We start from the raw sequence: 26,544 nt of genomic DNA on the forward strand, positions 1-26,544 counted from the left end.
TCCTCATTTCCAGAATGAGGAATTTTCTGACTTCTTTTGTATTTCCAGAATAACTTAATGAGTGTTATGGAGGTGAGTCATGAATTATTGCGCGAAGCCCGTTTACAGTTTCCCCGAGGGACTAATTTTACTTCGGGCATCTTTAGTCGACTAGGCTTTTAAATCTTAACATATACATTTATTAGGGTTTAAAGAAATATTTCAACTTACTCAGGAGCAAAAACATTTCGTGGCCCTTTTTTTACACGGAAGTTATTTCCTTATATTTGAGAAACTTTTTACTGGCTTCAAACCTGTTAACATGCATTTGATTGCATGAGAGTTGATGTGGCAAGTACTAACAGTTAGGGAACGATTGTTCCGACTAATCCTGGAGCATTCAAGGGAATAGAGTCAATATCATCAGCTTACTCTCACGTCCAAGTTCAAGAAGCATTGGAATAATAATAATAATAATAATAATAATAATAATAACATACTATCCTAAGGTAAAATACCAATCACTTGAAGCTCCATCTAAAATTCTAATGATTTGAGAACATAACAAGAAAATATATTGTCGTGCATACATAAAAAGAAAAAAATGAACTCAAGCACATATCAAGGCGAACATGCGAACATTATTAAAAAAAAAATTTTTGATCGTATGCTAAGTACAATTTCATCACATAATCCTATCGCTCATGGCATGTTACGTTTTCAGAGAAAAAATTGTGTATATCCCTCTCGTTCGAATACCCGGTCTTTGACATGGCATGTCTTAATTGCTTGATTTGAAATCCAATTTGCATGACATGAGAGCGAGTAATCAGGGTGGTAACATTGTCAGAATAATTATTCAATTTTTATTTTTATACCTGTCTTTTAAATACGTTCATGAGAACCGTGCGTCTATTGGGCTCTTTGATGACAAGGTTCATTATCCACACAAACATATATATACATGTATATAAACACATGTATATAATAACAAATTTTTTATTCAGAAATATTAATACAAAAGAAATCTTTCAATATCGAATTCACAATGTCTTGCAAATAACTTACACCCAAAAGAATCTTGGCGGAATTATGATTGATAGCGAACTGATTATATATATATTTTATATATATATATATATATATATATATATATATATATATATATATAATTATATATATGTGTGTGTATGTATGCCATGTATATATATATATATATATATATATATATATATATATATATATATAATATAAACAAATATAGATACTCTCTGTCTCTCTCTATCCTGTTAAGATAGTTGCATCAGTTACAATGCCCAATATTTTTGACATTTTATATTTCATCAAAGGGGGTGGGGGTGGGAAGGGCTTCCCTAAAACGGTGCTGGTTCTGCCCTTGGACTTAGTAACTAAATAAACTCTATCGGTTTATCATACCTCGGTATACACATGACTAACTATCTGGAAAAGAGTGCGTTGGGGGTAAGACATCACTGGCACCAAAGGGGGTGGGGGTGAAGAGGGATGATATGTAAAAATAACAGAAAACGACAGATATTAGTGTTTAATCTATAATTTTCGAGGTCGCTGAGATGAATGGTGACACTCCCGATGCACTTTAAGTCCCAACTTTAAGTCCCAGTTCAGCCCCGATAGGAAGCGGGGTGAGAAGGGGTGGAAAATAAAATGTAAAAAATGGCAGCCAGTGTTTAATCCATAGTTTTCAAGGTCACTGAGATGAATAGGGACACTCCCGGTGCCCTTTAAGTCCAAGTTCAGCCCAGATAAGAATGGGAGGTGGTGAGAAGGGGTGAAATATAAAATGTCAAAACATAACAGGACAGTGGGAGAGTGAGTGAGAGGAAGGAGAGAGAGAGAGTAGAGGGGGTGTTAGGGAGGAGAGAGAGGAGAGAGCAGCAGGGGGTGTTAGGGATGAGAAAGAGGGAAAGAGTGAGAGAGAGAGAGAGGAAGAGAGAAGAGAGAGAGAGAGATAGAGGGGGTGTTAGGGAGGAGGAGGAGAAAAGAGGAAAGAAGAGAGATAGTAGAGGGGTGTTCAGCAGAAATAGGGGAATTGGGTTGTTGGGGAGAGAGAGAGAGAGAGAGTTTATCGGTTGTTATTCAGAGTTTTCCAATATATATATATATATATGTCCTTCAAAGAAGGCATCATGCTTATATACAAAAATGGGAAAAAAGCACGTTAAAAGAAGAAAAAGAAGATATATACATATATATAAATATATATACATGTATGTTTATGTGTATATATATTTATCTATCTATCTATCTAAATATCTATATATATATATATATATATATATATATATATATATATATATATATATATATATATATATATATATATATATATAAAACATAATATAGGGGTCAGTAAAGCTGAAGGTTTTTCCAGGAAGCAGGTCGGGGGATCGTGATATGGTGAAGGCTGACCCAGGATTACCTCATTCAATCTTCTTTAATGCTTGTTGTAGATATATGTCGTCGATGGCATCGGAATTCCATGAACCTGGGAGATATTTATAGCGTTTGTTCGTTTTATTAAGACTGATTCCACCATTGGGCTTCTGAACCGAAAGCTTCTCTTAAAACGACAATGCATGGTAGTTTCCAATTTTCACCATAATATAAATTATTTTATATGACTGAAGATAACGGAATGTTGGTATACCTATCTGATTGATAGTTTATGTAGTCAAGTAAAGGTAGCAACATTCTGTTATCTTCAGTTATATCAGTAGTTTGAATCGTAGTGGCGACTGGAATCTGCCACGCTTAGTAGCTGAATAGCTGCCAGTGCAAAGCTTAAATGATAGGATCATCCTTAACTGAGTGAGAAAATACTAAGAATATCTCCTGAAGTTTGTGGATTTGCCATGTCATCGACAACATATTTTTACAACAAGCTTTAGAGGGGGTTTGAAGAGATTATCCTGGTTCCACCGTCAGCTGATCTCGACCCAGTGCCAACCATCTGGAAGATCCTTCAACTTTAACAACCTGCTATATTATATATATATATATATATATATATATATATATATATATATATGTGTGTGTGTGTATATATATCTATATATATATATATATATATATATATATATATATATATATATATATATATATATATGTATATATATATGTATATATAAATATATATATGTATGTATATATATATATACATACATAATCACTTTAACACGTGATTCGTTTTTCACACATCACCACAGGATAGGTCCATATATATATATATATATATATATATATATATATATATATATATATATATATATATATATATATATATATATATATATATAAATGGGTATGACTTCATTTTATTATCGAAATTGGCCTTTGAATAACATCCAAAGAGATTAAACTAAATTGCAGATAAGCTTTTAAAGAGAGCTGAGAAGGAATGGGAGACGATATGGTAGAAGTGAAGTTATACAGCGACAAAATGTTAGGACATGAAAAACTAACGCGGAAAAGTAGAGAAGAATATGTTAAGGAAGATCTCGTTAGGGACATGTTAGCTATAGAAGACGTTCCAGTAATGTTACGTCAACTACAGCAAACATTTGTAGTCAGATAAGATCGTTTCATTTAGCTTGCATGCATGAAGGATGAAGACGAGCTGAGAGTTCGAGTAACTTCTTCCAAAATTTTGAAGTGTAATGAATATGATTAATAGATATCACAGCAATTCCTGACGGGACATTTGAGGGATGGAGGAAAGTGGGTCAGCGTTCGATCTCTCTATGTCCAGTCCATACTGATGATAAAACAGTCTAAGTAAAATGCAACTCACTCATTAGAATAATCATCACATATTCCTAAATCAGTATGTATGAGATCCTTTTATTCCTTCATTTAGTACCATCCTCCCAACATAAGTACAAAAACAATATTCTCTCCCTTTGGCATTTTTCCTAGATTCTGTGGGATTGGAACACCTGGAAGCAGCGAACATAAAATTTTATCGGAAACAGATAACAAGTACGTTAAGTTTTTTTTGCCAGGCACACAGAGTTAGCTCAAACAATTTTCATAATTCTTAGCCAGCGGAATGATTGATTTTCGGTGCCCGTTGAAAGAGTGTAACAAATAATAATGAGCATCATAATTAATCATCTCGGCGTAAATATTTTTTGACAGTAATTCAACTTGCATACATCAAATTTCGCGCTGATATAACTTCAGGCCGATATATATGTATTTGTACACACACACGCGCACACACATTATATACAGTATATATATATATATATATATATATATATATATATATATATATATATATATATATATATATATATATATATATATATATGTGTGTGTGTGTGTGTGTGTGTGTGTGTGTGTGTATACTTACTGTATTTAGATGCAATCAATTAACGTGGGAGCTGAAATGAGTGGTTCAAGGTCGGCGGTGCTATGTCTATAAATAGCTTCTGACCAAATGCCCAGTAATCCACCCAGTTGTAAATGGTACCCTCGTCTGCTGGGGTCACGAAAAAGTGGATGGGGTATTCAACCTCATCACAACAGACTAACGACGACACCCCTTCATAAGGGAAAAGTCACGTGATAAAACAAAATTATATATACACACTTGCACACACGTTCATTTATACACTCACTCCTTCCCTCACACACACACACACACAGACATTCATTCAAACCTACACTCGGTTATAAACTCTCATAGTTTGTGCTCTAGTATCTGGTATTTGTAGATTATCGAATAAAGATTTAAAAGTTGTTGATTCGTGCTTTAATGGTGATAGGAATGGTGGTCGATGACACCCACACACCCTTTTAATAGTTTCACATATGTCGAATCAATAGGATGAGAAATGCAGGATAAGAGGAATGTGTCCTTTTTTCGGTCATGAAAAATAAAAAAATAAAGGAAGGAGAAAAAAAAGGGGGAAGTGGAAAGGGATATCGGTATACAGTGTCACCGAGAAATCAATATTTTTTCTGAAAATTTGCCTTGGATAATTGTTTAATATCGTTATAGAAGATATAATAATGATTATTTATGTTAGCATATTTACATCTATAATGCATTTGATATAATAAAAAGAATAGAATCAGATATACGGAATAAATTTCACCCTGATTTGCTCACGTCACAGCTTGAGATATTCCATTTAAGTGAATTAAAGAAATCTGAGAAAGCAGAATTTGTTTTTAACCATAATAACGAAGAGGAACTTCGCTCCCTACTCTTCTTCGCACGTTCTAAGAAATGCCGACAACCCCTTTTCGTTCCCAGGATTATTATTTCTATACTTTTTACTTCTTGCAGTGCTAAAAACAACATGTGTTCGGTTCTATTTTTTTTCTTATGCCTGATGAGGGAAAATTTTACCTCTTTTGCCATAAGTTATCTGTCATTTTCACCCTTTTTCATTTGCTCCACTCCCTTTCTTGCACTTCAATAACTCCCTGTTCCCCTTTCCTTGATAATTAACCAGGATTAGTAACCTTTTCCCCGACTAATAACCTTTGAATCAGCCGAGAAATGCCATTGGCCTCATCAAGCAGACATCTAATACATAAAGATTATAAATTGAGGCAAATACTATATACAATGGCATAACAATGGACTGTTATCAGCTGGTTAAAATCACAATGACTATCATACTCGTATCCAGAAGCACCATCCAATCTCTTTCCCTGTCGCACCAGAATTGAATCAATTTTCTAAGACCTCTCTGGAACCGCTGTGGGACCTTCAGACCTAAGACGTCGTCCTAGAACAGTGTCTGTTATTTAATGAATTTTCGGTTTGTTCTCTAAACTGAAATTGAGTGTAGAGAAATCCCATTCTTGTGGCTCATGCATATAAAGTGAAAATTACTGATAGTTACACATATGCCAGATACATTTTTTTCTTTGTAAATGAATACGAAAGGCATGATTTACGTAGTTGATGAGGCAAGGAAGAGATTGGTAGTACTGTAAACATACACACACATATATATGTATATATGTACATATATATATATATATATATATATATATATATATATATATATATATTAGTTTATATCAGATAGTTTATATCAGATACGTATGTAATTGCAACAACCATAATGCCATCGTGACTTCTCGAATTCTTAGCAATTTTTACATACGTTTGTCACTTCCAACCCTGAGATGGAACCCAGGCTTTGTATTGACAAGAGTATTAAAATGATGTGAAGAATTCAAGAAGTTTAGAGAGCATTGTGGTTATTTAAATCACGGACGTACATACTTTTTTAAACAATATGGATTTCACAGTGGTAGCGGGAAACCCAGTTTCCTAGCAATTCTTTTTGGGGGGGGGGGTGAGGATGCTAGCCCCCTCCGTAATCTTGTCCCCATGTTATCTGTTATTCATTTGCACTTCGGTGCGTCAGGAGTGATCCACATGCCTGTATTTTCGTATGACTAAGGCATTGCATGTTTTGAAAATGTGCATTTCATATATTTTCGCAGTTATGACTCACTGGATATTTTTTGTCGTCTAGTGTATTTTTGGTTCACTCTGTATTTATTTTTCATTCATGCCGATTGAAGACGAGAGCTTTTCATTTTTTTTAATACCAGATATCTCAGATAAGACTGTCAAGGAATTCATGAAGAAATGTCGTTGGCTGGAATTTCATTTATGATATTCTCACCCACCAGGAGCATAACATAAACATTGCAGGTAAAATATAAACAAAAACTCGGTTCCAGTACTAAAGCTGCTTGCAAATTCTTCCATTTGAATATTCCTTGGTAAGTGTTTTTTAATACGAAATAAGTTTCATTACATTTATATGTACAATTTTTAAGGTTGCTTTACCTGTGTGCACGTCTTTTACACTAGAGATTTGTTTCTATATTGTTACTTTATCTTACATTCACTCTCTCATTGTTTCTTTCCCTATCTCTCTTTTAACGAACAAAGAAAACGATAAAGAGTGAATCTGTTCAAGTACCGAATCTTGTTGTAGGAGCGAACATTTTAAAGAATTCAAACCAGTGGCACTACTTCATGGATTTCTTACGAGTGTTACTTGTGGTCTTGAATTAATATAAACGAATCAGTTAGTGTCCAGTTAACATGTATTGAAAAATAAATGCGTAGTAAATGGAAAAAATCCAGGATTCGAGAAATATGATCTAGAGACTTAAATCCACTGATCGAAGTATTAGGAGAACTATGAAATACGTGATTATATATATATATATATATATATATATATATATATATATATATATATATATGTATATGTATATTATATATATATATATATATATATATATATATATATATATATATATATGTGTATGTGAATGTTTTGTCTTTTAAATAATTCTAAAATGAAATAATCACCAATTCTGAGACTTTTGAGGTTTGCTATATCTTATTACAAGTTACGTGCTTCAGTCTGCCAAAAGACTCCAGTAAGAGGACAGGTGTTCTCTCTCTCTCTCTCTCTCTCTCTCTCTCTCTCTCTCTCTCTCTCTCTCTCTCTCTATATATATATATATATATATATATATATATATATATATATATATATATATATATATATGTGTGTGTGTGTGTGTGTGTGTGTGTGTGTGTGTGTGTGTGTATAATGAAGGGTAAACTTTTAATACATAATTCACTCCGCCTTGGGAATTATATATATAAAGCAAATCCACCCAGCTGCTTTATTTATGATAGTGATATTGATTACTCATTTATGAAGTTCTCCCTTGATAAATAAATGAATAATGTGTCTTGCACCACTTATATCAGCCCTACAATGCATAGTTTCTAATCAGGATCAGCATATATAAATTCATCTGGTTGTGAGTTATTCTCAAGAGAAAGGAAATTCACTACTATATATTGGTAATATATTAAAATTTGAATGCACAAGATTTTCTTTGGGCATTAATAGACAGCATATATATATATATATATATATATATATATATATATATATATATATATATATATATATATATATATATATATATATATATATATATATATATATATTGTGTGTGTACGCACACATGTATATATATATACATATATAAATAAACAAATAAATAATGTATATATGTTTTATATTATTTATTTATTTATTTTTTATATATATACGCAGTATATATATACATATATATATATATATACACGTGTGTACACACACATATGTATACACATTTGTATAATAGATATATAAATAAATAATGTATACATATATACACTCATAAATATATATACAGTATATTTATATGTATGTATATATGTGTATATATATATATATATATATATATATATATATATATATATATATATATATACATATACATATACATATACATATATACCAACACCATTACCAAACTTGCACAAGACATTAGGCAGGTCCGTTTTGCGCTCATTGTTATGACTGTTATCATTACCTCTGCTGCTATTAATGTAACGGCTGTATTGGTATTAGGATGTGTTTATTGGGGATTGGGTATACTAGGATTGAATGAAAGACCCAGCAGTAACATATAGAGTAAAATACGGCTAATAGATATCACTCATCATTGCCAGTCCAATAGTTGATTTTACGTAGCTTTCATAACCATTGAGTTACTTACCTCTTTTTATGACTTGTTGTCAAGGGCCTACATCACTCACGTTTCTAATCAAATATAAGGATGTTACGTAAGCGTTCAATATCTCTTTCTGAGAGAGCAAGTTGCCAAGTCCCTTCGATCCTTACTATTGACGGAGAGTAATGGATAGCTTTCAAAATATAATTTGTATTTGCGATCTTCCTTTACAAATATTGATAATATATTTGACCTTCTGTTAGTAATATTCCTGTTTATATATATATATATATATATATATATATATATATATATATATATATATGTGTGTGTGTGTGTGTGTGTGTGTATATATGTATATATATATGTGTGTGTGTATATATGTATATGCATATGTGTGTGGTGTGTGTGTGTGTGTGTGTACATACACATATTTCGTCGAATATAAATGTGCTTCAGAACCATCCACTCTAAAATATATCATTTTCCTCTCTCTCTCTCTCTCTCTCTCTCTCTCTCTCTCTCTCTCTCTCTCTCTCAAATTTGAGTTATGAAGGACGAGCGAATCGCTCAATGGCTTCCTTTTCCCTCAGCAACTAATGCGAATTCCGCGAACGTCGGAAGACTGAAGGCGAAGAAGAAGAATACGTGTCCTAAAAGAGATTTAGTAAAAGGTTAAACTCGTTTCTAAAATTTATGCCTCTGCATACGAAGTATCTCTCCTTTTTTGCCGGTCGGCTTTCTGAAACTCTGCTCGAGATTTTTATTGCGTGCGAGTTTTTCTTTGTTGGTATTTGAGACCAAGTTTCTCTGTTTCTTCATTCTTATTTGGTTTTGGTATATTTTTTTTTTTTTGGTACTGCATGCATGCAAGTAGGCTATGGATCATTGTAGGCCATCATATATCTTTCTTTTGTTCTTTCATTCTTTCTTTCAGTATGTATGTATGTATGTATGTATGTATGTATGTATGTATGTGCTAGTATAGTTGCTGATTCATCTTTGTACATTTATTGTTTTTTTTTTTTCAGTGCTTTTACTCTCATATTTGGGTGGTGTTCCATACTTTAGACCTTTGAGGAATCTTCAGTTTAAATAGTAAGGCATTCTAAAAAGTAATGATGGTTTTGAAAATATCACTGTAAATGAAAAAATTTTAACCAAATAATAATAACACTCACAATAAAATACATGCGGTTATTGCAGATGACTTCCATCCTTCTAAACCCACTACCTTTTCATTCGTACTAGTTTTTCAAAAGCTGACTGAAATTTGGCACCTCTTTAATTTTGTGTTCACACCTGAATTGATACAATTTGTATTGAGAGAGAGAGAGAGAGAGAGAGAGAGAGAGAGAGAGAGAGAGAGAGAGGTTGGGGGGGGGGAGAGTGGTCGACTAAAGTTCCCATGTGAAATCTTTTGACATTAATAGCTTCAATTATGGTGGTAAATGATATTTCAAATTACTGCTGTCTAAGTTATTATGACTCTGTTAACAACATTTAAATGGAAAAACTCTTCCTCAATATATTCTTATGACGTCAGCAAGTTGGTCTTTGCGTGACTTCTGTTTTTATTTTAATAATAATTATTCAAAGAGATTTTACTAACATACGGAAACTTATTGGCTACAGAGATGGTTTAAGCAATACAACGGCAGTAGTCGGAGCAGGTATAGAATTCTTACTGTCCATAGCAACGTTCCGGTATTATTTAATAAAAGATATCCGGAATCGCGTGATAATGTCTGTTGGAAACATGTTAGGCAAAGAACAAACACAAATAAACAACTGTAAAGAAGGGGGATAGGTTTATTGATAATTCACAAAGTTATAGGAAATGGTATACCACGCCAACAGCAGACCTTGGTAACAACGATTCACGTTATCAGTTGCGCAGAAGCGCCAAAAATAAATGTATTGGAAATTGATAGTAGTTTGAAATTGATTATCTGTATGATATATGGATCACAGGAAATATCATTATTCTTGTTCATTCGAGAGCGGCTCCGCTCAGGCTAATAATTGCGTTACCAGTTATAAAGAGAACTCAGCAATTATGTTACTGCAAAAGCCGTTCTCTAACATAACAATATCATGGTCTTTTCACGTTCCCCCATTTTTTTATGGGTGAATATGCCCTCTCTACACTTACCTTCAACGAGGTATTTCTGTATTAGGAATACATGACAGATATTGCAACAATAGAAATTATTGGTCATTTTATGCTGATCATAAGTGTGTATCATTGGCCATGTTCACTGTAAATTACTTATTACAGTGGACAAGTATAAGGAAGAAAACCATCAAATTTTATTTGAGGAGGCAGTGCACTGATTCCTCTTTTTATCTATATCCTACTTTCAAACGCCTGTTATATATATTAGACAGTAAAGGAAAATTATTTAGATAAATGTTTCTCTAGAATTGATTGGACGCAACACAGGAAAGGAAGATATAGAGAGTACAGCGAATATCTCAGCAATTTCAAGCAATGGAAAGTTGTTGTAACTGCGATCAAACTTGTGTAGGACTATTCGCACAACGAAAGTAAGTTTGTTGGATACCCAGTGCAAGTGATATATACTGATGGCTTTGTTGTTATTAGACTGAGCCAATGGTGGCAATTGGTATGACAAAAGATACCACACCACCAAAATCTGCTTAGATTAACAGGTTTTGTGGGAAACACATTGGAGGAAGAAATAAATAAAGAGTTGAATGTGTTTCTGAAAAAGTGAAGCTAGTAATATTTTCATGATTATTAAAAGAATTGACACAACATTCAATAACAGGCGCTGGAATGGATTACGTAGGAATGAAGGACTGACCAGTATAGCTTTATTTATATTCCAAATACAGGAAAAATTAATGAATGGAAAACAACAATGTAGAGGCTTTCCATGTGGAATCATAATAAATGAAACGGATGAAGAAAATCTTTCAAGAATTAAGGGACGAGACGAGATGAAAGAAATACATAAAATACATAAAATGCTTAAAAACCAGCAAGAATGATGCACTGCCAGGCATCAAAAGGAATCGCTGCATGGCCCTGGCATTCAGTGCAAGTCACTGCATGGAAGTGACTTGTACTTACATGTAACGACCTTCTTGCAGTGACTTTTGCTTCCATGTAGGGCCTCCTACTACTTATTCCTAAAAATTTTCAAAGCTGTCCTATTTCCATTCTCAAATAGTAGTTCTCTTACCTAACTCTACACGGCTGCTTCCGTGCATCTTATCTTAACTATTCTTTAAGTCACTTTACATTATAAAAGATTTTTTTAATCATTCTACATTTGTCATATGTTGGATTTTTATTAGTAGGTGTTAATTATAGCGAAGGTCTAAAACAATAAAACTGAATAATTCTATAAAGAAGGGAATGAAATCTGAATAATCAAGGAGTTTTTTTATGGCTGAAAGGGATTAAAATAACTTCAAGATTTTAAAATGTCCCTCCAACCCCTCTGTGGGTCATCTCTCTGAACCTGTATCCCACCTTGATACTTTGGTCACAAACAGATCGGTCAGCCTCTGAATATTTGCCTCAAGTCATCTCTTCATTTATCATTCTATTATTTCTAAATCCTATGAATAAAAGTAACATTCTTTTAAAGGAATATCATCACTATTTTCTTTCCTTATTTGCAGACCCTACCCCTCTGGCATTCCCCCTTCTTTCGTCAATAATTTTCTTTCTAGCATTACGGTGTGGCCCGGTCTCATAACGCGGAGAAACAGACAACGCCGCAAATTTCCCCGTTATGCAATCCAGGGGTAAAATATGTAATTCCCTAAAAATACACGGACGAAAATCTAATTACAGTCAACCCCTTCATTTCCTAAAGACAAAATGTGAGAGGAAGAAAAGGTGTAGCCAAAATGAACCAACTGCTGGGGTTTACGCCTTTAATTAACCAATTATGGCATATAAACCTGCACCTTAAAGAATAACTGCGTCTCCTTCTTGTTTCGTTTTCTTTTAAACAGAGAGTCGGTTTGCAGATGCTGGGGAAAAGGAAGTATTATTTGTGGCAAACAGGGTTTATTTTTTTAACTTTACTTATATTTATATATATATATATATACAGTATATATATATATATATATATATATATATATATATATATATATATATATATATATATATATATATATATATATATATATACATACATACATACACGTGTGTGTATGTGTGTGTGTTTGTAAGAATATCCAATATAACAAGTTTTCTGGTTACCTTGCTCTTTCCCATTTAGACGTTAGTGGCATCACATGTGAAAAGGAAGTCACAATAAAGGAGCTGCTCAAAGTGAAACCCGCCCCCCCTTCCCCCTTCACCGAAAAAGGAGACTAAAAAAAAAACGAAACACAAACAAAAAGGAGAGAAAAAAAAAAAGAGAACTTCACTGGAGATAAGAGGCTTTCGAAGAAAAAATCAAAGAGAAGCGATGGTAATTGAAGAAGAAGAGGAAGTCCACGCGAAGAAGCAAAACGAACGCCCAATAAGAAAGAGAGGAAACAAGAATAAGAAGCACACCTGAACAGGAAGAAGGGGACGAGAAAAGAAGCCGGCGATTAGCACGTCCTCCTCTTCCCAGGATCTCAGAAGTGGGTCTGGAACACTCCGAGATGAAAGCGGATGGCCAGGCCACGTGCACTCGGTTCCAGTAGACGTCAGAGTAAATATGGGATATTGTTGTCTTGTGTGGATACCATTAGCAGGGAGCCATTCAAGAGGCGGGCCATGTGTGCAAACTCCAAACACCGAGGGAGACGTGAAACGGAGAAAAAATAGAAAGAATATCGTAGAAGATTTATGCTCAATTCATATTGCCTAGGACGAGGTCATTTTGCTCCGCGGGTCTCTTCAAGATGACGTCTTCTCTTCTCTGTTACGAATCGCCTGTTCAAAGCATGAATACGCACACGCACCCGCACGCACTCACGCACACACACGCATACGCGCACGCACGAGCGCCCACACACACACGCACACATATGTATATATATATAAATAAATAAATATATATATATATATATATATATATATATATATATATATATATATATATATATATATCTGAATATATTTTCAAGTTGAATTATTCAAATTCTAAGTTTTTATTGCTATTTATAATATTCATACTTTTATTGTGGACCTAGCTGACACCTTATGAACATTTAAAAGAAAGCTTATGTGAAAAAAGCAAATTAAGAGCAAGTAAGAAATGATTTTTAAACGGTGTATAGAAAGTGAAAACTACAGTCCCTTACTGGAATTCATATTACCTCCAACATGCAATATTTAAATACAATTTCTCATGAAACATTGGGTCTTCACATGAACTTCAGTTTAAACACGTGAGCTAGTTTTACAAAATTATTTTTACCTAATATTGAACATTATAAAATTTAATTGAAAATTTTATTCTCATGTACATGCTATCTTGCAGCAGTGTACAAATTCACGCTTCTTCCGCTAAAGTAATCATAATGGGATTAGCAAGAATTTCATATCGTATTGTATTGATGAATAATTAAAGTGTCCGTATTGGCGTTGTAAGATTTTAACTCTTCAAATACGCAAATACTCACAACCATATATACTGTGTGTGTGTGTGTATATATATATATATATATATATATATATATATATATATATATATATATATATATATATATATATATATATATATGTGTGTGTGTGTTGTGTGTGTGTGTAATATATATTCGTATACATATATATATTCAAACACACACACATATATATATCTTATAAAAGGAGCCCGTAAAAACGCCAAAAGGTAGAAAGTTAATGCATTAACTTTTGGCGTTTTCATGGGCTCTTTTTATTAGATGGAATTATGCTTTAACAGAAAATATTACACAGACTTGCATGTATCGTTGCTGAACTTATGGTGCGTGAATGCGTACAACCATATTAAATCAATAAAACGAAACTCTCTCCTCTTTTGTTTTTCACCGAAGTAATAAAATATTCTTCACTGTCTAATCCCTTCCGGATTAATGGTATCAGAACTAGGCTCAGTTTTATCCGCTGTGAGTATGGCACCTTTCATCATATATGAATTTATTCTGTTTGCTTTTCTCTCTCTACACTTTAGTTTATTCATGTGCATGTTTATTTTCCCCGTGATTTTTCGCACGAAGCAATGATATTTGAATTTTACATCAACAGCTTTTTCTGTCTGCTTGATGAACTGTAACTTATTTATTTGCTAACTTCTCAGTTTCATTAATGCGCTGACTTTTGTGACCCACAGACTCCCCCATTATATTCCTGAGGTCTGCTGCGATTCTCATTAAGGATTGAATCTTCTTAAAATGCAATAAGGAAACCGGTCAGTTATATGACTTCCCCAGAGTGTTTCAAGATTTCGATAAAATCTCGGATTCCGTGTTATTTAGTGACTTGGGAAAAACCGAGTTTATAAATGATTTTGGGTGGGAAATGGAGAGAGGATGAAAACTCATTTAATGGAAGAAGGAATTTTGCTGATGCGCTTGCAAGAAAATGTAGGTCAGCTTCACATTAACTTTCAAATCATAATACCTGAAAAATGGATTGGCGACTATCACAAATCCTCCCGGATGTATCGGGAGGGTTACATTTTGAATAACGCTGAATCTGGTATCATGACAAAGAAAAAAAGCTAAAAAGGAAAACTTGCCACGCGAGTTCATACATTTGTGCCACATGAATAAGTGGTTGAGTAGCAGAGGTAAACAGTGTATCTCAGGAAGTCAAACGCACATGCATGGCGTTTCCTCTTCGTTTATACTTGTCTACCTTCTTTTAGACTCTGGCTCTTCCTAGTTATTCCCTTGCCGGCATACAGGTTAAGGGTCATCCTTGTATTGCAAATAGAAAGTCATTTGAGGAGTTTCGGCATTTTGATTGTTAAATTGGTCTCTGCTTTCAGCACCTCATTCTGTACGTTCTCTAGAAAGTTTTAAAATCACGTTTAGGTTTATCGACTTAAGTGAAGTAAGGTGAAGTTGTGCTTTCACTTTCTGCAACTTGGGAGAGAGAGAAGGATAGACAACAGGACAAGAGACTGAAATACAAGTACATATACCAGACATGCAGACAGAGGGAGAAAGTGCAGCAAAGAAAGTATAAAGGAGGGTGTTGGGAGTAATTAGGTAATTTCACGTTTAAAAACATAAAAATAATCCTTTTGAGGGAAGGCGCTTTAATAACGCTGATGGAAAGGAGGCGCGAAGGAAAAGGAGGGGAGAGAGAGAGAGAGAGAGAGAGAGAGAGAGGGAAGGTAATGAGGATGTAATGGTATTTTCGCGCTGGGGTCGAGCGTAGTAAACAACTCCGGTATTCTGGCCTATGAAAGAGAGAGAGAGAGAGAGAGAGAGGGTGGGGGGAGCGTAGGAAGGAGTAGAGAAATGAAAAGGGAAAGAAAGAGCTTTCGTTGAGGAGGTTTTCTCGACAGAAATCGATGATTCGCCGTCCATTTTACTTCTCTGCCAGGCACTTTGGTCCTCACTCGTGCTTATTTCCAACCCCTGAGGATATAAGGTGCTGAGCATGGTGGAGCACCATCTGAAGAACTTTCATTCTCTTGCCTCATTTATTCTCTTTTCCCCTCTACTCTCTCTCTCTCTCTCTCTCTCTCTCTCTCTCTCTCTCTCTCTCTCTCTCTCTCTCTCTTCTCTTGTTGCATTTTTCTTCCTGGTGGCTATGAAGTGCAGGGCATGGCAGAGACCTTCGTGAGGACCCATTCGTTTTCCTCATTTACTTTTTTTTTTTTACTGTGTGTGTTTTATTTTTAAATTCTTTACTTTTGGGGTTTAAGTGCTGAGCGTGCTGGAGCACCTCAGGGAGAGCTTCCACTTATGCATTTCTTTTTTTTTTCTCTCTCCTTTTTTTAGTCTCTGAGGTGCTGAGCATAATGTAGGATCTCATTTTTTGACTATTTTTATTCTAATTCTATTGTTATTTTTCTTGAGCCTGAAGTTCTGAGCGTTGCGAGGTAATTAGTGAAAAAACACCCATTCTCTTACGTCATTCTGTTACACTTTTTTTCCTTCGAGGATCTGAGGTCTCAAAAACATTGAAATTCTCTTCATTTTTCGTCTTGTAGACTCAGCATGGAACACCTTGCTAATGATCTAACATCCCTTCGCCTCATTTGTAATTTCGTTTCCTACTATTTTCTTAAAGTTCAGAACTGAGCATCTGGCGTGGAACTATTCTCTTGCCGCATTAAATTTTTTTTCTGTGCTTTTCTTTCTTCTTGGAAAATGAAGCAGAAGTAACAGGGGTGTGTCTTGGTCGATTACCTTCCAAGAGCTGGCTGGCACGTGAAAACTGGAATTTAAAATTGCTTAATGGATTCGCATTGTACTCGTTCTGTAAGAAAGATTAAGTCTGTTTCGGAGAATACGTATCACACGCATTACGTGTTCTTTTTGTTTTGATTTTTACGTTCGTTTGTTTTTTTTTCTGTTTTTTCAACTTGATTCAGTTCCTAACGGTCGTAAAATTATTAAGTTGTCTTTTTTTTTTTATCTGAGTTGACCTCCCCCACTCTCTTTCTCTCTCGTTCTGTCTCTTACCTTGAGCTATGTGTAAAGAGCATTAAATGTTATTAAACTTCCTTTCAGTCTGCCTTATTTCCCGTGATGTGTGAATTCTTTTCGCAAACAAACACACACACACTCACGCACAAGCACACAAACACACAACACACACACACACACAGAGTGCTTAAGTCTGAAAAGAGACCAAAGGCGAATTAATCTTGAAATGGGGGAAATGAAGAAATGGAGAGGCTTTTCACATAAGCCCTCGAGGGCTTGCCGCTCTTTAGGACTAAGGGGAAGATTGGAAATAAGGAAGAGGAGGAGAACAAAAAGAAGTTAATGAGAGCAAGGATAAAAAATGAAGAGCCTTAGAGACGGAGAGGGTACCCACCCAGAAATTCATTTCGTGATAATTAATTTCGGGAGCCTGAGTGTTTGGCTGTCCGTTTATTTTTCCTTTGTTGAAGAAAGAACGAATCTTGTTCTTCGAGTTAGGAAAATGAGCAGGGCAAATAGTCTTTTAAAACAAAGGCATTGTAAAGTCACATTCATTCTATGGTTTAAAATATTCTTTTATTTATTCTAAGTGCAGTTCTAGATGAAGTTCAAGAAGCTTTATTGTCGTATTTTTTCTTTTTCACTGGAATTGGCCTCTTCCTTTCAGACGTCAGTAACAAAGGTAGCCTTTCATTTCGTTTTTTCTTTTCAGTTACAAGTTCGCATATGAAAGCGAACGCGCGCAGAAAGAGAAGCTCGCTGTGGAAACTCAAGTAATAGCGAAACGCAGTTAAGTCAGTGGAACATTGCCAAGACAAACCCAATAGCTTTGTTTGTGCCCTTTACATCATTCGTGTTTGCTCGTTTCTCGGATGTGAAAGTTCATTTGTTTTCTCTAGAGTGCGCGATAATGGCAGGCTTCGTACGGAAAGAAAATTACGCCTGTACCCAGTGCTATAATTCCGCTTGGTGCTGCTGGAGAGCTTTTCAGTTGTTGAGATCAAATAAGGTAGTTTTTTGTTTTTACGTTTATTATTCCTTTTTTCATTGAGCAGTTATTGCTAAACAGCAGTTTTGAAAATTGAGAATATTATTCATTGATTGACAATCTTTTCTGTTCACACTTCTTTGTCTTCACTTTTGCCCATTTCTGCATGGGGTTACTGCTTCACTCATTATACACACACACACACACACACATATATATATATATATGTGTATATATATATATATATATATATATATATATATATATATATATATATATATATATATATATATATATATATATATATATGTGTGTGTGTGTGTATGTATGTATAATTAACCCAAATTATTGAAAAAACAAGTTTTGAAACGAAATAGCAGAAAATGTACTGTTACTTAATAAATAATTACTGGAGAGAGTAATTAGAGAAAATTGCAAGAATGACATTGCTGTGTCAGTAACTTTCAGCTTTGAAAGGTTAAGAGAAAGAGTAAAAGAAATGAGTAGTATCATCATGAAATAACAATAACAGGAACGAACTGAAGGGCGGTGAATTTTATTGGAAATTCGTCCTCGATTAGAGTGCTGCCCCAAAAACATAGTAATAATTCATATGAAAAAAATTAGATCGGTAATACTGAATGCACTGTAGCTTAAACGTGAACATAAGAAAGATTAGTGAAGAATGAAAGTATTCGAGAGACAGTGAATATGATTAGTTATTTCAGATAGATTTTTTAATAGATAGCTCACTTAGATGTATGTACAAACATGAGGATCTCCGAAAATGCATGTATGGAAGCCAGTATTGTAAATGCGTATGTTGCAAAGATTTCCAAATTAGTGATTTGGCAGTTATATATTGCGTTAAATCCGAATTCCTTTAACAGTAGCATAAGTGTTTGCCAAAGAGTCATGTTTGGCAGTAGAAAGCGGAGATGGAAATGTGGAAAATTAGTTTTCAAATGGTTGTCATGAAAGGGCGATAAAAGTTGTTTTGATCGATTATCTTGAATATATTTAATTCAAGCCGAGTGCAGATTAGTCAAGATGAGATCAGTGGAGGAAAAATAACTTTTCCATCAAAATACAATCAGGCAAACGAATTGATGATCTATAAACTATGATAGGCAGGTGATAAAAACAGTATTATTGCAAAAAATAGAATGTGGTTTGGGAGAGTTGTAAGGATTGTTACAATATTCATGTGTAAGAAATATGGAAGAGTTGCACGGACGTTTTGCTAACAAATAAATCGATAAACAAATTTGATTATTTGGAAAAATTTTAATATTTGAATATGCCACAGCTACGATAAGGAATACACAAGGAGAAAATTACGTAGGCGTGGAAGGAGAATATCAAGTTGAAATGAAATTAGAATAAGGGTGCATCCAAGAGACAGAATTCCAACCGGAAATCTGATCGGAATTATATAATAAGATTAAATGTAGCGTTCTTAACAGTCGAATACGCTAAATAAAAATTTTTGAAGCTGACGGAAATATTCCTGTTCGACGTCACTGAAGTTAGTTGAGAGGGGGAGGAAGCATAAATTACACACCACCCGGCGCAGGTTGCAAGTCAAATGCATCGGCCAATCAGAAATATGATAAAAGCTCGAAGATAGCCGCTACACACTCCGAGGAAATCACCTCGGCTCTGAAGTGATATTTAATTATTAAAAAAAGAAGAAAACACTGATCCCCATACGGATCTCGCGTCATCTCAGGGGATAATCATAATTATCATCTTTGGTTCATAGCTCATCTAGCCCCAAAAATTCACCAAAACCCGTCAATAGCTTTTTCAGGTATCGTGCGGACAGACTTGAACGGTCAAATGTATGACCCACTTCCACTTCGCTTGACGGCAGTAATGAAAACGCGCGAACGGTTTAATAATTCTTAAAGTCGCTGCTGCAAATAACTGTACCCAAAGTGAAAGTCGAGTGATGAAGCAGGAGGGACAAGGACTTATTGAATTTTACGGTTATTCAAGCATCACGCGGAGCCACGGCTAGAGAGTAATAAGGGAAATTTGAGCTATTTCTGCTTGAAGAGCAATAAAATGCTTGATGAAGCCACGTTGATGAAATGTGGAAGCTTTTTCCTGAAAATAATATTGAGTTTCAAATAAAATGGAGGACATTTCTCAATTCTTTTTTTTTTCGGTTCGTAACATAAGCTTGAATTAATTGGTATGAAATAGTGAAAAGTTTCTGTTATTTCTCTTTGTTATAAAAGTCTGATGAAAAGAAGCAAATAAGAGAAAAATTTATTTGTCCAATGGAAAAAGGGTTCGTCATCGGCTAAGTATTATAACTGTTGCTTTTTACATCTTGAAGTAATCAATGATTGTGAGCAGCTAGGCAGAAATAAGAACTCAGTTTCATAAATTGAATGTGAATTTGAAAACAGTGTCATCGGTTACGAGACTATTGCAGAGCCTTATGCTTTCGAGTGCTCGTATCAACGACACATTGTCAGTTTTGTGGTATTCTTTGTAAATCAAACTAATTACTGTCTAGACTACAAATGAGAAATAACCAGAGTGCGGCTTACAACTAAAACCCCAGGTTTAATGGAGATAGCACACTACTGATAGACACACACACATTATATATCTATATCTATAAATATATAAACATATATTATATATATATATATATATATATATATATATATATATATATATATATATATATATATATATATATATATATATATAAAACAACTGAATATTCAAGCAGCTGGTTCGTATCAAGAACGAAGATGCTGTCAATGCGAATAGTTGCTGCTTTCCCACCTGAAATGCCACTGACCGTAGTTTCTTTCTTTTTATTTGCTTCTTATAAATCAAATCATTCTAAACTTATAAGACTGCCTTTGAAAATCTTCCAACCCACTTGTGGCAATAAAGATAAGTATACTTAAGTTGCTTTTTAGGGAGTGAATGACACTGGTTGATGATTATAGCCCAAACGTACCTAGTACATTGAAATTTTGTTGCATGGTTTTTTTTCCACGAGGTTTGAAAATATATTTATGTAAAATCAACTTTTATGTTTTTTTTTACTCCATGAGAAATGGTTCTACAACCCCATAATAACTCTTATTCATATAATTTTTTTGCGGTGGATAACACCTTACAGGTATGAAAATGGCTTCAACAGCTTGTGAGGGATTTGCATGTCATTTGAGCTTGTAAAGTGTGTCTTTATACATACATGAATACGCATGCATATCGACGTAAATCATCACTCTTGTATATACTAGTTAATGGTTTTGCTTTATAATTTCAGGTTATTTGACTATGAATTTCATTATTGTAATAAAAAAAACCCGAAGAATAAACACTAAATCCCCAGCAACCCTTTAAGTCCCTTAGAACCACTCTTCAACGATCAAGCTGTCAGAAGCTTTCGATTTATTTTTTTTCTGTTCTGTTTAGTTATTATTATTATTATTATATTATTATTATTATTATTATTATTATAAAATCCATAATTGTTAAGGATGTTACAGCAGAATTTCAGATAGTGTGAATATGTGTTTTTTATTATTATTATTATTATTATTATTATTATTATTATTATTATTATTATTATTATTATTATTATTATTATTTGAGACTGAAGAGAAAAGACAGATATAAAATCCACGATAACCTTTTAAGTCTCGAAGAGCTGTTTTTAAAGTGCGTAAACCCTCAAAAACTTCCTTTTTCATTGAAAAGCTGTATGATGCTAGGATATTCCCATGGTTATTTTTTTTACCTTTTTGTTTCATTATTGATATAATATCTATATAATAAAAAATAAAAATATCTTTTCCCGTGAACAGGGATGAGAGACGTGCGATCCTTCACTTTCGGAAGCGGTGCATCGGGGCCCACGACGGCTGGAGAACCGTGTCCCTCCCTTAAATATTCATGGGCAGGACGTAAGCGCGACCTGGATGTATATATACAGAAAGTTGATTTCTCCAAGGAGCCTTCCTGATGTCATGAGCTTTTTCTGGCCCAGCCTTTGCATTTTGTTATTAAAGATCACGGGTGAATGCGGAAACGAGGCGAGCGGAGGAGACAAGTTTCTCAGCTTTCGCGCGGAGGATTTTCAACTTAATTATGCCAGGTAAGGATCGCCTTATTCTGAGTTTTTGGTTTGAATAACGGTTAATATTTCTGAGTTTTATCGGGAGTTTCTTTAGCAAATGTTATGTTTAAAGTGCATTTTTCCCCTCTCCATTTGCCACTGGCACAAAATGAAGTGCTTATGTTTCAATGGTATTTAATATTCCTTTTTGGTAACCTATCCATATATCAGCCACTTTCAATATTTACTATCATACACGATGAAGTAGCGGGGTAATGTAAATGAAACGACTGTAATATAAAAGAATGTCTACACGCTTTGTCCAGGCCCTAGGGACATCATGTACCCGCCCGAAACTCGGACTAAGATGCCTTCATCCTGCATACTCATAATGAGGTTACTGTTGAGAGAGGCTGGTGGGTCTAAAGGTAGAGGTCGTTCCCTTAAGTTTATCTTTGTCATACACAGAAAAAATGGATGATATTACGGTTTAGTTATACATACATTATTACAAACTTTTTAGGTAACAATGTTTGGGATGGAATCTATGACAAATATGCATGTACACACTATATATATCTATATAAAGTGAGGAAGATTTTTGAAAAAATATAGAAGTTCGAGAATGTAGAATGAGAGAGAGAGAGAGAGAGAGAGAGAGAGAGAGAGAGAGAGAGAGAGAGAGAGAGAGAGAAGGCCTCTGTTCCTGACTTGTAATTATATTCAAAACAACACTCGCCCGAGAAGCCAAAGCGCCTGGGTCTTGGTGCTCGCAGACATCGAGCCCAAGTTTAATGAACAAGTTGGATATTAATGCAGGCCTCTCGCTCTGAAGAGGAGGCATTATACGTTCGTCCCCACTGCCATAGTCAGGAATCTCGCGAGGTTAAGGGCCGCCCTTTGCTTTAATATTCCTTTGAAGTGTCGTCCTTATCGAACGCTCGTGCTGCGTACGAGTGTCATGTGGCTGTTGGCCGAACATGCTTTTATCGCGTCAGTAATTTTTACACACTCATAATTTGTGTAAAAATTACTTATAATTTGTGTGTTTAGATAGCCGAATATTCAAACCCACATAAATACACACATGTATATTATATATATGTATTTATATATATGTATATACTTATATACATACATACATGCATACATACATACATCCCGCTGGTGATGAAGACCTTGTCGCTTTTAATTCGTCTTGGGTGTAAGTTATTCCCGAGGTGTAATGAATTGGATACTATGGAAATTTGTGGCTCATTTTCATCGATATGAATATATATATATATATATATATATATATATATATATATATATATATATATATATATATATATATATATATATATATATATGCATAATATATTGTAAACCACAAGCATAACATGTCGACTTCACTGCATTTGGAAATAACCTACATCCAAGAATGAAAACTGATTAGTACCATTGCCACGCCCAGGATTCGAGCCTGGGCCCTAGGTTTACGTTAGGTGACAGATGGTCTACTTGACCTTTTGGTTATGAAGGTACAAGGAATGAAAAGCTTTTGAGATGTATTGGACATAAATATATTTGCTGTTATGACGGAAATAAAGAATAAAAATGTCAACATGGATTAAGAAATCAATCAGCATGATTTGAAGGGAGTTTGACCGTGGAGAGAGAATAGGAGAAAATAAGTTAGTGATGAAGTTGTTGAATGTTGTAAAAGTGTAGTGAGGGAAGAGTAATAGAATATATAGAAAAAGTTGGGTCGAGAAAAGAAAAGGTTATGACGGAATGAAAGATCCTAATGTTTTATAAGATGTGCCACGCTGTCGAACTTCTCAGTCCTTTATTCCTCACACGGTTGGGCTGTGGAACAGCCTCAGTGAGGGGGTCGTGCAATTGGAACTTCAGAAGTTCAAACGAAGATGGAATGCATTATTACCCCAACACAATTCTAATTGTATTTTAATGATTTACTTGCATTTTTATTTATTTGTTTATTAATTTTTTTATATATTGTTTTCTTATAACTCATCCCCTATTTATTTTCCATTACCTTCTGTTACTTCTTTTGAATGAACACCATATTCTCTGAAAACTGGAATTTCAAGTCAGTGCCCCCTGTGGGCCATGAATAGGATTCATCTTCTAATAATAATAATAATAATAATAATAATTGAGGATGATCATGACAGCCGACGTGCTGATGAGGTTTATCAAGGTTGCCATCTTCCACCTGATCATAATATTATGAGTATGGATACATAGGTAATTACGCTTAGTGAAGCATATAACTATAATTTCATGGAGCTATGCCAGTCTTAACTGAATAGCTAAATCATAATGTGAATTTCGTTAAGCTGAGCAAAAAAATCTTGTCATATTTACAAAGAATTTTTGATGATTAGACAGCAACCTTCGTCACCGCATAATTTTCCACCATAAATAAAGGGATCTGTTTTTTATCGCAAAAAAATCTCCTAATTGAAATTTCTCTTCTTTAGAAGTGAAGGCATTTTTATATCCGAGGTTGTCTGATGTAAATGAATTTTCTTTTCTGACGGAGTATTTATTATAAAATATTCTTTTAATTGGATCTCTCTCTCTCTCTCTCTCTCTCTCTCTCTCTCTCTCTCTCTCTCTCTCTCTCATATATATATATATGTGTGTGTGTGTTTGTGTTTGTATATATATATATATATATATATATATATATATATATATATATATATATATATATATATGTATGTATGTAATATGTAAATGTGTGTGTTTGTGTGTGTACGTGTGTGTACGAACGTACATAAAAATGGAAACCACTCCCCTCAATAATCATCCATTAGAAGCATCTTCCATCTGTCAGCACCGAGATTGCAACTTCATGATCGTGATTCCAACTTGAAAGGAGAAATTCGAGCGAATTTTCCCCACCGTGAATGAACCGCTTGAGAAACTCTTCCCGTGCGTCTCCATTAACATAATTCACCTAATGCATTCTATCAGGCCTGAAGTAGTTCAATTTACATTAGAAAAGACAAAGATCCTGGTTGTAGCCTCTCTGCATTCACCTCGCCGCATGCCCCCTACCCCTCCCCTCCCCTTCCCCCGGCTGGGGTAAAAATGAGGGCGAAGTTGATGTAAATGCATATTGGTAAACGATATTGGACGAACACACTAGAGAGAGAGAGAGAGGGAGGGAGAGAGAGAACATCAGCCGCGTTTTCTCGTAAAATGTTCTCCCATTACCCAAATAGGTTAGATATGAATATGCCAGTTCTTAAAAGGAATACTCCATCTTGTGACCATACCCTGTGTTTAGTGGATGCACGATTTTAACTGGTGGTACATTATTATTATTATTATTATTATTATTATTATTATTATTATTATTATTATTATTATTATTCCAGAAAGAAAATTACTGTAGCGGCAAACAGTTTAACAAATTTGTTACTGGGATATTATTATTATTATTATTTTATTATTATTATTATTATTATTATTATTATTATTATTATTATTATTATTATTATTTTTATTATTATTACTGCTGACAGAACACTAACATGGAAAAAACTAAATTCCAGATAATTAAATTGTGCTTTGAGCTTCCACAGCAGAGAATAAATAAAAGGTTTATAGATGAAGGCTACAGAAATATATGATAGAATATTTAATAGAACAGTTGCATAGACACCACACACACATATATATATGTGTGTGCGTGTGCATGTGCGTGTGTGTACATATAAAAATGCAGAAAAACCATTGAGATGAATAAATGCACCCAGAAGCAACTATATGTCAAGGCAAAAAAATAAGGCTTGGAGTAAATGAAGTCTTATCACGAAGGCTGACCGATACTGACGGCTAATTTCTTCCCACAAAGAGTCCATTGTCGGAGGAGGTATTCGGCGAACATAAACAAGGAGACTTTACGCAAAGTGAAGTGATGCGGTCGGATCCCTCATGAGAAGTTGGTAATTAGCATAAGAGCCCCCAAGGCCTATCCTGCATGAGACTGAATGTTGCGGCTGGCGAGTGGCGCTCTTGGAAACAGCCCACTTTATTTTTCCGCAGTTTTCCTTGATGCGGCAGGTTTTATTTTTTTTTTTTTATTAATGTTTGTAATAGTATAGGTAAAAATATTATCAGTAGAATCGTGAGCGGTGTCTTGACTTCATGCTCCGTGTCGAGTTTTGTGATTTTTTTCTTGTTTTGCATTTTCATTTTCTTGTCAGTGAACGGAAATTTGAAGCAAAATAAGATCATGAGGGGCAACGAAAGTTGCATCGTTCCACTTACGTCATTTAAA

At 34.4% G+C, this 26,544-nt stretch overlaps 1 protein-coding gene and 1 long non-coding RNA gene across 2 annotated transcripts in view; one reads left to right on the plus strand and one right to left on the minus strand.

Moving 5' to 3' along the window:
* The window catches only part of LOC136848802 (uncharacterized), a 263,629-nt gene extending 241,346 nt beyond the window's left edge, over positions 1–22,283 (plus strand). Inside the window, exon 4 of the long non-coding RNA XR_010856143.1 lies at positions 21,994–22,283. This is a non-coding gene — a long non-coding RNA (uncharacterized lncRNA). The remainder of the gene's footprint in view (positions 1–21,993) is intronic.
* The window catches only part of LOC136848801 (nephrin-like), a 290,589-nt gene that overhangs the window by 175,913 nt on the left and 88,132 nt on the right, over positions 1–26,544 (minus strand). The gene's annotated exons all lie outside the window — the stretch shown is intronic.

The sequence above is a fragment of the Macrobrachium rosenbergii genome, chromosome 19 (assembly GCF_040412425.1).
Source record: "Macrobrachium rosenbergii isolate ZJJX-2024 chromosome 19, ASM4041242v1, whole genome shotgun sequence".
NCBI classification, from domain to species: domain Eukaryota; kingdom Metazoa; phylum Arthropoda; class Malacostraca; order Decapoda; family Palaemonidae; genus Macrobrachium; species Macrobrachium rosenbergii.